Source organism: Suncus etruscus, chromosome 6 (assembly GCF_024139225.1).
Source record: "Suncus etruscus isolate mSunEtr1 chromosome 6, mSunEtr1.pri.cur, whole genome shotgun sequence".
Classification (NCBI taxonomy): Eukaryota; Metazoa; Chordata; class Mammalia; order Eulipotyphla; family Soricidae; genus Suncus; species Suncus etruscus.
The window spans coordinates 127,844,446-127,856,029 of record NC_064853.1 but is presented as its reverse complement, the minus strand read 5'-3'; the positions used below and the strand labels follow the sequence as shown (position 1 = coordinate 127,856,029).

At 40.4% G+C, this 11,584-nt stretch overlaps 1 pseudogene; it reads left to right on the top strand.

Moving 5' to 3' along the window:
- Positions 1–1,574: 1,574 nt before the first annotated feature.
- LOC126012660 (uncharacterized) lies at positions 1,575–1,688 on the top strand (annotated as a pseudogene).
- Positions 1,689–11,584: the final 9,896 nt, after the last annotated feature.

Here is an 11,584-nt window from a genome sequence, read left to right as displayed (position 1 = left end):
TCGCTAGGGCAAGTATTTCCAGTACTATGTTAACCAACACCATTTAAACTCTCCCAACATCATTATGTCACTTCTAGTCTCTTCCACATATCTCCCCTTAAGTTTCCACATTTTACAAAGACATTTCCTTATTTCTCCTCAGGTCTGACTTGACTTTCTCTGGCCAAAGTCTGACCCCTTTAAGATGTCTTTAGCACAGTGTTCTAAATGGTACAAGGCCTTGTTCTGTCATACTTTAAGTTCTCAACAAATTCTGGCATGTTCTTGGAGAAGAAGATAGAAAAGGGAAAGGTTAAGAAGGGAGAAAGAAGACAAGAATCATAGATATTAATCTTTATGTAACTCATGGGATTATGCTCTATGCTATTAGGGTCTTCCAGTTCTAAATTGTATCCAGTTATTCTGGTTAATTGAAGCTTTAGTTTCTTTATATTACTAAGGAGATATTATTTCTGAGATGTTGCCAAGTAGTATTTCTACATTAACCTTTTAAATTTTTAATTTTTTAAATGTTTTAAAAAATATTGTTTAATTTACCATATATATTGGAAACTAGAAGAATTTCTAAAATTCAACACCTGGCTCTTATGTGTTTATTTTGACTTTTGGAGTTAGACTCATCTGTGGTCAGGGCTTACTCCAGGTAAAATGCTTGCCCACTGTTCTAACTCTACAGCCCCTCTGCAAAGGGCTTAATTTTTTTTTAAACTTAAAAACATTTTTTTTACTTGAACACCTTGATTACATACATGATTGTGTTTGGGTTTCAGTCATGTAAAGAACACCACCCATCACCAGTGCAACATTCCCATCACCAATGTCCCAAATCTCCCTCCTCCCCACCCGACCCCCGCCTGGACTCTAAACAGGCTCTCCATTTCCCTCATATATTCTCAATATTAGGACAGTTCAAAATGTAGTTATTTCTCTAACTAAACTCATCACTCTTTGTGGTGAGCTTCCTGAGGTGAGTTGGAACTTCCAGCTCTTTTCTCTTTTGTGTCTGAAAATTATTATTGCAAGAATGTCTTTCATTTTTCTTAAAACCCATAGATGAGTGAGATCTTTCTGCATTTTTCTCTCTCTCTGTCTTATTTCACTCAGCATAATAGATTCCGTGTACATCCATGTATAGGAAAATTTCATGACTTCATCTCTCCTGACAGCTGCATAATATTCCATTGTGTATATGTACCACAGTTTCTTTAGCCATTCGTCTGTTGAAGGGCATCTGGGTTGTTTCAATGGGTTTAATTTCTAAGCTGGCTGGCTTTTAGCAATTATAGATCTTTAGTGTTGTAACTTGGGGTCATTCCAGCTGATGGTCCAAGATTCCTAATGTGTTATGTTAGAATTAGTGTTTGGAGGCTTCTCATTTGCCCCGGAGTGACCTTGCTCATCTCTTTTGTGTGAATCATGTTTACCTAGATGAATATCAGGTTTTTGTTCTAAATCCCTCCAAGTAATCTCCTATATTGGCTGTTTGCCTGACTTGTTTTCATTTCTCATCCTCTGAAGATTGGTATGGTCAGCAATGTAAATTTTCAGAAATGCTATTACATCATTAATAGTTCAGTCTTTCAGGGTCTATCAAAGCATTTAAAAAGGATGTCAGACAGTAAATACACCCCATATACACTTCAACAGAGGCCCTTTGCCTGATCTGTATTGTGAATTGGGGGACAAAAAAATAAAAAAGGATGTCAGAGGGGTTGGAACTATAGCACAGTGGTAACGCATTTGCCATGCAGGTGGCCCACACAGGATGGACCACAATTTGAATCCAGCATCCCATATGGTCCCCTCACTTCTGAGTGACTTCTGAGCACAGAGCCAGGAGTAACCCCTGAGCACCAGGTATGCCCCCAAAACCAAAATAAAATACATAAAATAAAATAAAATAAATAAAAAGGATGTCAGAGCGTTTTGGGTTTTAGTTTTAGTTTCTGAGCACAATTCAGATTCAGCACATATGTATTGCTCCTTTCATATATATCAAGCATCCTGCTAGGCACAATTCTAAGCATGAACTTAATTATGAAAATTACTGTATTATCTACATAGGACAACATTTGACTTGCCTTTTGTAGCTCTTAAGTCTAATTAACTTAGAATCTAAAATCTGCATTGGAATATGTCTGACTTCAATCACTTCCTCTATCACTACTGCCTTCATCATCCTCTGCACTGACTGCAAGAATTTCTGATTCCCTTCCCCTCCACTTCCTCCTGTGCTGTTCCCCATCTCTTCTCCTGCTTCTCTATGCCCCTCCTCTAGATCCATAATAACTTCTCTCCAGGGAAGTGAAGTTGCTATTTTGTCATCTATTTAATATAAAAACCTACCCTAGTACTCTATGAATATGGAGTCAAAGAGGATGGTTTGAATGACTTTTGCACATTTAAGTAATCAAAACCTTAATATTATAAGAACATGATTTGGTTCTCACTGGTGGCCAGATTAGGAAGTTTGAACATTGATTTAAATGCACTGACTATCTTTTCTTTTGCTGTGAATCTTGCAGAGTAGAATTCTCCAGCAAGGACACATGCCATGCCACAGCTCATACATAGGCCTGTGGGTTTTGTTGCATATTCTCTACGCCAGATTTCAGTCACAAATTGCCTTCCACTCTGCTGGAAAAAAGACTAAATTATGTTTACATTCTCTTACATAAAAGTGAAGTACAGCATTTGTGTCATATAAGGAGGCAGTCAAAGAGACAGAAGGTTAAAGGAATAAGTAAAATTTACAATGGCAGTATTGTCAGTAAGTGAATGCACCAATACTAGGATATTTTTCTGGATTTTGTGATATTTGTAACCTCTTCTGATATTTTAAAATTTGCACCTATCTATAGCTTCTTTTGTCTCATTCCCAAAATAAGAAATTTGCTCGCTTTCATGGCTAAGCTTTTGTTTGTTATAACACAGACCCTCTACTCCTTTACACCATTGTTTTAGCTGGGGAACTTATAAAACCTGTATTTTGTATCTTCTCCTTACTTTTGTGAGCTGACCAAGTGACATCATCTCCAGAAATTTCCTCTTTTGTTGTGCCCTGTGAGTTTTTGTTTCACATAACCCAGAGATTTTTTTCCAAGTGCAAGCATACTTAAATGTATGCAGGAAACAGCAGGGTCAGAGACAAGGGACTACTTTAGGGGGTGGGAGGACAAACAAGCACAGTGATATATGGAGGTAGGTTCCTTCATTACAGAGGTCCCAGAGGAAGCCAGTAGTTACAGGGTAAACTCAGCCCTGGGGCTCTCAGCTTCAGAGAATGGAGCAGGGGAAAACATAGGAAGGACCAAAAGTGGACCCAAGAGTTCTACTATCGGGGCCGGGCGGTGGCGCTGGAGGTAAGGTGTCTGCCTTGCCTGCGCTAGCCTAGGACGGACCGAGGTTCGATCCCCCGGCGTCCCATATGGTCCCCCAAGAAGCCAGGAGCAACTTCTGAGTGCATAGCCAGGAGTAACCCCTGAGCGTCACAGGGTGTGGCCCAAAAACCAAAAAAAAAAAAAAAAAAAAAGAGTTCTACTATCAACTCACTCCTTAGCAAGTCCTACATGGTCCCCAAGGCAAAGTGTCAACTTTATGCTGGAGAAGGAGGTATCACTGTCCATTCAGATGGTGGTGAAGGAGCAATGAAAGCAGAGCGGGGAACCAAATTTTGCAAGGGTCCTTTAGATTTGCAGCCACTCTTGTGGCTGTTTTTTTGCATCGCCTGGGCTCTGTGGGTTTGGACATCTGCAGACTTGGGAAAATTCAGAAACTTGAAAGGGAAACAACCCTTCCTCCCTGGGGCCAGCTCTGCCACTTTCATCCTGGGTCAGGTGTTTCCGCCTCACACAGAACCTACTAAATGGAACTTTCTGCCACCCCAGGACAGCAAGGGATCCCTCTGAGATGCTGTGTTCTGCCAATAATGGAGTCTTGTAACTACAGGCTGTTAACATGCACCCTTGTGTTGTTGGAGAAAGACAGCCAGGCAGGCACAAAGCACATGGCTTCTTGTCGGATCTGCTGCAGGAGGACCTCACGGGGAGTTCAGTTCTGTGAAAGGAGCATAGAAAGCGCAGGGTTTGACTTCTAAGTGTCTTTTCTCTTTTCTCCTGACAAAGTTTGATGTTATCTCTGCTCTACAACCAAAACCGTTTAAAGTGGGTGGTTGCGGGAGATCACCAGTAAGTTCTAGCAATTTCAGGAAATGTGTTTTGAAATATGATTGGTTTAGTGGTTTTAAAAAATCTTCCTGGAAAGTTTTGGAATTTGTAATAGCTATATCAGCAAAATAGAGCTAGCTAGATTGCTTTCTGGAATTTTCTATGTGTCATTCTTTCTACCTCAGCTCTTAGGGAGAATAAGACCATGAGTTTTGGTTTTCAAATGCCTTACCTCCTGACTGTATCAACATGATTCTACCATGGCATTATTGTCTGATGTGGCCTCCAAACCGTTTTCAAAGGGGCTTCTAGACAGTCGTGGTCTATCACTTGAAATGTGTGCCTTAATGAAAAAGATTGCATAGCAGGCAGAAAGTTCCATCTATACAAAGGACTTTGTCACATTTATTTGCTTGGATCTGTGTTAAAAAAAAAAGAATACGAGGTTTCAGAGAAAGATTTAAATAGACTAAGGGGCAGCAGGGTTGGTAAAATCTGAACGACAGACAAAGAGAGATGTGTTTAATTTACACTAGAAATTTTTTCTACTAGAGTGATTATTTAAAAAAAAACCAGTTACCTTAGCAAATCAATTATATTTAGAATGACAGGTTACAATAGTAATAGTTGAGACAAGCTTCATTAGGTATTTGTGAGTGTAGCTTCTTTTCTTCTAAGAGGCCAGCCTCGGTCACTGGAATAACTGTGAATGTGGGTCAAGGACCTGAGTAAGGAGGAGAAGGCTTATTTATCATCTGAGAAGGGGGAGTCAATTGGCATCACTCCATTTGACTCCAGCTGTGAAGTGAACAACTTCTTTTGTTTTAGTGATAATTTGAGAGACTCATCAATAAAATCTCCAATACCCTCTACTGTATAGCAATCTATCCATGTATTCTCTCTGTGTCTGTGCATGTGCCCGCAAGAGTGTGGGCCTATGTGATTAGTACCCGTAGGAGGAGGGAAAGTAGGAAAGAACTTCAACTTTCCACACATATTTGCTTAGGCGTTTGTCCTCCATCTCATCACTGATGTCAGGAACACAGCTCAGCCTCCAGCTGCGCCATCATTGTTCCTGATGGCTCACATATTGAGCTTGTTTCTTGACTTTATTGCTCAAATTTGCTTCAGTTGCCTACTGTGCTCCTCATATACCCAAGCCCAAAGAATGCTTTGGAGGAAGGAGTGATTAACAGGAAGAAATGGATTTTGTAGATGTCATCAATCACTTTCCTTTATTTTTACCAGCTCATCTCTTGAAAGTGAAGCAGTGTAAAGACTCTTTAGACTTCCTAATGAGTTCTTGGTACTTACTAAGCTAACACCCACCCAGCACTAAGGCTATGTGAGACACCATGCAGGATTTTTCCCCTTCTTTCTTTATTTTTTTTTTCATGATTCTATTTAATCCCTTCTACTACATTATGGAATCAGTATGGTTTCTCTTTGCTGCCTTTGTTAGAGGAGGCAGCTGCTTTCAAAAAATACAGAACAAGTGAATGATGGCTCCCAGATCATAGAAGTGGCTTTTTTTTTTTTTTTTTGCTCACATAAACAGACCTGTGAGATGAAAAGCTCAGAGGGTAATAGTTGCTTTGTCAGATTAGGGACCTGGACTGATGGAAGAGCTTCTGCTTCCTTTTTAAGGTTTCCTCCCCCATTCCACCCTGCCCTCACAGCAGTCCTGTATTTCTAGCCAGCTCAGAGGTACCAGTGTGTTGTATTAATTAAATTAATAAGAGTCCTTGCTGGTGGTGGATGATGGTGGATGGATGGTGAGGCCCTTCTAAGCCTGCCCGGTGCCTACATCTTCTTTGGCCTGGCGAGTCTGAGAGTTCTGGATAATGGCAAGGAAATGATCCACAAGCAGTCAGTAGAAGTCAGGAGACATGAAGCTTTATTATAAGGCTCTAACCATCATGTGTGGCTTCTAAGCTAAACAGTCTCTCATCTCTCCAGAGGCTTTACCTGCGGAATCTCTCTCTGAATCTGACTCACTGAATCTCCTCTCCTTCATCCCTCCCCCAGGCCTTAATTACCAACTTCAGACCCCTCCCGGCTGTGGGCTGGTCTGACCTTGAGGTAAGATTAGCATTTAGCCTTGGGGAGGGGTAATACCAATGGAAAGCAAACCAACGGAGTACCAAAGAAAGCAACGGAGTAGGGGGCCGGGAAGGTGGCGCTAGAGGTAAGGTGTCTGCCTTGCAAGCGCTAGCGTAGGACGGACCACGGGACCACGGTTCGATCCCCCGGCGTCCCATATGGTCCCCCCAAGCCAGGGGCGATTTCTGAGCGCATAGCCAGGAGTACCCCTGAGCGTCAAACGGGTGTGGCCCAAAAACCAAAAAAAAAAAAAAAAAAAAAAAAAGAAAGCAACGGAGTACTGTACGATTCTATTGGAAAGTGGTGGTCACCAATTCAGCTCACTTTTTTTTGTGGTTTTTGGGTCACACCTGGCAGTGCTCAGGGGGTACTCCTGGTTCCATGCTCAGAAATTGCTTCTGGCAGGCACGGGGGACCATATGGGACACTGGGATTGATGACCTTCTGCATGGAAGGCAAAAGCCTTACCTCCATGCTATCTCTCCGGTCCCACACTTTTTTTTTTTTCACTTGAATGTAGTCACAGGGCTGCCTGAAAGGGCTCTGGGGATTGTAGTTTCTGCTTGGCTAGCCACTTCCAAGATGGCTTTCCTGGGGGTGGGGTGTTATGGGAACCCAAAATGATGTTTAAGTCACTTTTTCTAAATGGTTTATTTTTCTGGCCACCAGAGGTCTAGGAGCACATTTCTTCTCATACTGTTCCCTAAGACCAACTATCCAGAGTCCCATTCAGTTAGTATAATTGCTCAGGCAAAATTTCCTGAACACTGTTTGTTCTGAGGGTAGATGTGATTTCTTTTGTCTTACCAACCCAGAAACTGAAATTTGGGTGATCTTTGCTCCTCCCACAATATATTTAATAAGTAAGAATATCATACACAGATATAAGCAATAAGAATGCACACACATATTCTCTTTGCATCCTTAAAATGATAAAAGTGAAAAATCTTAACCCTCACTTACCTATAGTATAAGACTTGTGATAAAACCTTTCTTTTTTTTTTTTTTTTGGTTTTTGGGCCACACCCATTTGACGCTCAGGGGTTACTCCTGGCTATACGCTCAGAAATTGCCCCTGGTTTGGGGGGACCATATGGGACGCCAGGGGATCAAACTGCTGTCCGTCCTATGGTAGCACTTGCAAGGCAGACACCTTACCTCTAGCGCCACCTTCCCGGCCCCAGATAAAACCTTTCTATAGCTTTGTCTTATAATAGACTAGAAAATAAAGATTTTTGTGGGCATCTAAATACAATGTATCTTTTCTGTTTGGAACACATATATCTATAGATATCTGTGCACATTTTAAGAGTATGATTCTTGCTGTGATGCACATTTCTATAATCATTACTTCATTTTAAGCTTCATGTCAAAATAAACTACTAAAAAATACCTAAACACCTTCGCAGTTGGACATAGACTAACATGACCTCAGGAGGACCCTTTGCAGTCTTGTCATGATCCTATGTTACTGTTCAAGGTAATTCCTCTCCTGACATAGAAACTGAAATCTATATTTCCTATTCAATTTTACCCCAGGCATGCACCCCTGCTATAAATATATGTTTGGATTTTGTATGAATAGTTCATACCATGAGCATTTTTGCTCTCATTCTTCAGCAAACACTGATATTTGCTGAATATTGTTCTAGTTGACTTACTTATAATTTAGGAGTTTTTATCTCTTATCCTTAACTGGTTACATTTTTAAGCCTCCCATTTTTAAGAAATGTATTTAATCCCATGCTCTGCTAGAAATTGATCAACAGTGACTAATCTGTATTAACTATAGGATACAGTGATTTTTTTATCTCAGCTTTTTAGTTTGTATTGAGTTATAATATGCAAATAATAAAGCACACACAACCCCTAAATAGTTATTTGGATACATTATTATTTGGATACATATATACAAACGTATTTACTCATGAAATATCATCCCCCAAAGCTTCCCACATACTTTTTCTAGTGAGTGTCCTCTCCACAGTTGTCTAATTTTAATCTAATCTCCACAGGTATATGAATCTAATCTGATTCTTCTCATCAACAATTGCTTTCTTTTTTGTTTTTTTTTTGGTCCACATCAAGCAGTGCTCAGGTTTACTCCTGGCTCTGTGCTCAGCAATCCCTCCTGGTGAGTTCAGGAGACCATAAGGGTTAATATTAATAACTATTAGTAATAATTATATAATTACATTATATCATTATATTATAAAATATTATATTGTTATATATTAATTTATTAAATTATCACTCATAATAAAAATAAAAAATTTTAGCTTTCCTACATCCACCACTGAAGTGTTTATACCTCTTCATCACTATCCACTCTCCCCTTTTTGTCCACTTCCCTTCCCTTTGTTTATCTCAGCTTTTTTTTTGGGGGGGGGGCCACATCTGATGACACTCCTGGCTATACACTCCTGGCTATGCACTCAGAAATTGTTCCTGGACCATATGGAATGCCAGGGGATTGAACCGAGGACCACCGTCCTAGGTCAGCCGCTTGCAAGGCAAACACCCTACCACTGTGCCACTGCTCCGGCCCCTGTTTATATCAGTTCTGTGGACTTCAACCCACATCTTATTGGCAATAATTTTTCCATGTGATCAATTTGCAAGTGAGAATGAGAATGATTTAACCCAGTCCTCTGTGATCTGCTAAAAATTTCAGAGCGGTTCTCCAAAGAAGAAAAAAAAGGGCATAAAAATTCGTGAACAACTAATTTGCCTTTTTCCACAGTGGACCATATCCTCTGGATAATTTCCTTAAGTTGAGGAATATGAGTCATTTTATTTTCTTTCCACATTTTTCATTCATTGAAGTCATGGTAGGGGGGATACTGGCAACCTCAGACTTACCTTTCATGGCTCTGGCCACTTCTAATTTCCTTCTCTATTTAAATTTGGGCCATAGCTGGCTCTGCACTCAGGGATCACTCCGGGTGGACTCTGAGGACCAATGGAATGTCCTGGATTGAACCCAGGTTCTGGTTCCAACCACTTCAAATCTTTTACTCTCTTAACTTCTATCTCTAAGTCATTAGATTGATTTTCAACTTGCTAACTCAGTTAAATTTAGAATACAGTATTTTTTTCAGTTTAAAAAATATTTTAGTAAAAGCCTGTTGTAGACGGCTTGCGTCTCAGCAATTCTCGTGGGTCATAGTCCTTTCACGGGAGGAAAACGGGTAACTTGAGCGGACGAATATGAAATATGAAATGATACCCCACGCAGTATGTGGGGTCAACACTTTCTGGCAGGAGTGTGACAAGTTTAATTTTTTAAGCAGGGAAATTTATAGGGGTAAAATTAGCCACAGGCAAAGAATAATTGTAATCACAAAGCCTAGTATAACAATAACAATACCTAAACTATGGGTGTGACTAAAAATTCTAAGTTACAAGAGAGAAGGTCAAGGTAACTCCCTGCAAGCCACTTTAAATGCAAAATCAGGATTAGGAGGAAATAGGAAAAATCTAGAAACTTGACCTTTCTAGGCTGGACTTTATATTTACAGAGGTCAAGTAAAGGGCGGTACCAAAATCCCCAACAATGAGCTTCCCTATTTCTAAAGGAGGGTCAAATGTCAAAATCTGCATTCTGGTTACGCCCTTGATTACCAGAAACTGTAGCTGCAAAGGACATATTTGAAAAGGAGAGAAAAATTGTCTTGCTTTTAGGGCTGACTATATACAGAAAAAGGGGTTCTCAAATAAACTTTGGTGCTGGAATTTTTGGGCCAAATTATTTGATAGAGGTCAATATTTTGCATGATATAAACAAAGGAGAGATAGTCAGATACTGGCTGAAAATGTAATGCCAGGCATCTTTTTGGAAATTCCTTAACCATCCACACAGGGGAAAAAGGCCACAGCCTTTTGAGGAACCCCATGGGGATTAAATTAGTTCTACCCACTAGGAAAATCTGAGGATACATCTGGTGGGCTGAGCCCCCCTAAAAGCTTAGGCATGCCCTGGCAAAAGCCAGAGCTTAGCTCAGTAGTAGTAGTTGGAATGGACCTCCCCTACTCCTCAGCACAAGTGAAAATAACTTTGGTTCTGATAGATAATTCAGTTATATTGACAGATTCTGAGGTCTGCAACTATGCAAAGACAAAAGACTGAGCAACATTGAGCTGTGTGTGGCCTTACTTACAAACGATTCTATCATTCTGTTGTTTTTGCTTTTGTCTGCCACCATGCTGCCATGTCCTTAGGTCGTAGGGAGTTTGCTGTCAACCTATGATTTGTGTTTTCCACCTCCCAGAAGTTCCTTAATGAACAGGTCAGCAGGGGCGCCCTCTGTCACTTTGTCTGATGCTCACAAGTGGGATTATGTCTCAGCTGAAGCTGGTGCACCATCAGGTCTGTTGAAGAGCAAGCCAAGTCTCACTGCAAGGTTCTTGGAAGAGGCAGAAACTTTGAGAGCAGTGTCCTTCCTGCATTTCAATAACTTGTTTAAATGCCTTCCAATGGCATGCATCATTTTGCTGGCATTTTGGAAAGGCAGTTTTATGGTGAGTCTGAGAGGCATCTATTTGGATAACAGCATGTTGCTGGTGCAGGAGACATTGGCAGTGTCAAGGGAGGAAGCTAAGATGCCAGCTCCAGGCCTGGAGGAGGGAACTTAAGTGACCAAATGGGAGACAGTGGGAGGGCAGTTAATTTTTTGTTCTGTGCTGTGGTTTTTGTTCGCCTTTATTTAAAATTAAGTCTGTCAACTGTTTTTCAAATCGACTTTTGGCTCTTTCTTTCTCTCTCAAGATATTTAGGGAACAAAATTGGAAACCACTATTGCTTAGATTCATCCAGATTGCTCCAGTGTAATAATGCTATTATTTATATTCCAGTTTCCCTTGGTATGCAACACCTTTGTTTTATTTTTTTTCACATTTGTCTTATTACAGAAATGATAGTCATTCTAAGCATTTATAAAATGTAAATGAGTTTAATAGAAATAATTGAATATTTACTCTCCTCATCCAGAGATAACCACTATTCACATTTATACATTTTTTTCCCTCCTGTATGTGAATTAAACTTAATAGAAACTAGGTAACTTCAGGGCTGGAGAGATAGCATGGAGGTAATGCATGCAGAAGGTCGGTGGTTCGAAACCCAGAATCCCATGTGGTCCCCTGAGTCTGCCAGGAGCAATTTCTGAGCAAAGAGCTGGAGTAACCCCTGAGTACTGCCGGGTGTGACCCCCCCCCCAAAAAAAAAGACCGAAAAAAAAAAAAAACCCAAAACTGTTATTATATGGCCAACGGTGAAGACCTTTATAAACAAGACAGATTTTTTTCTGGGCCAG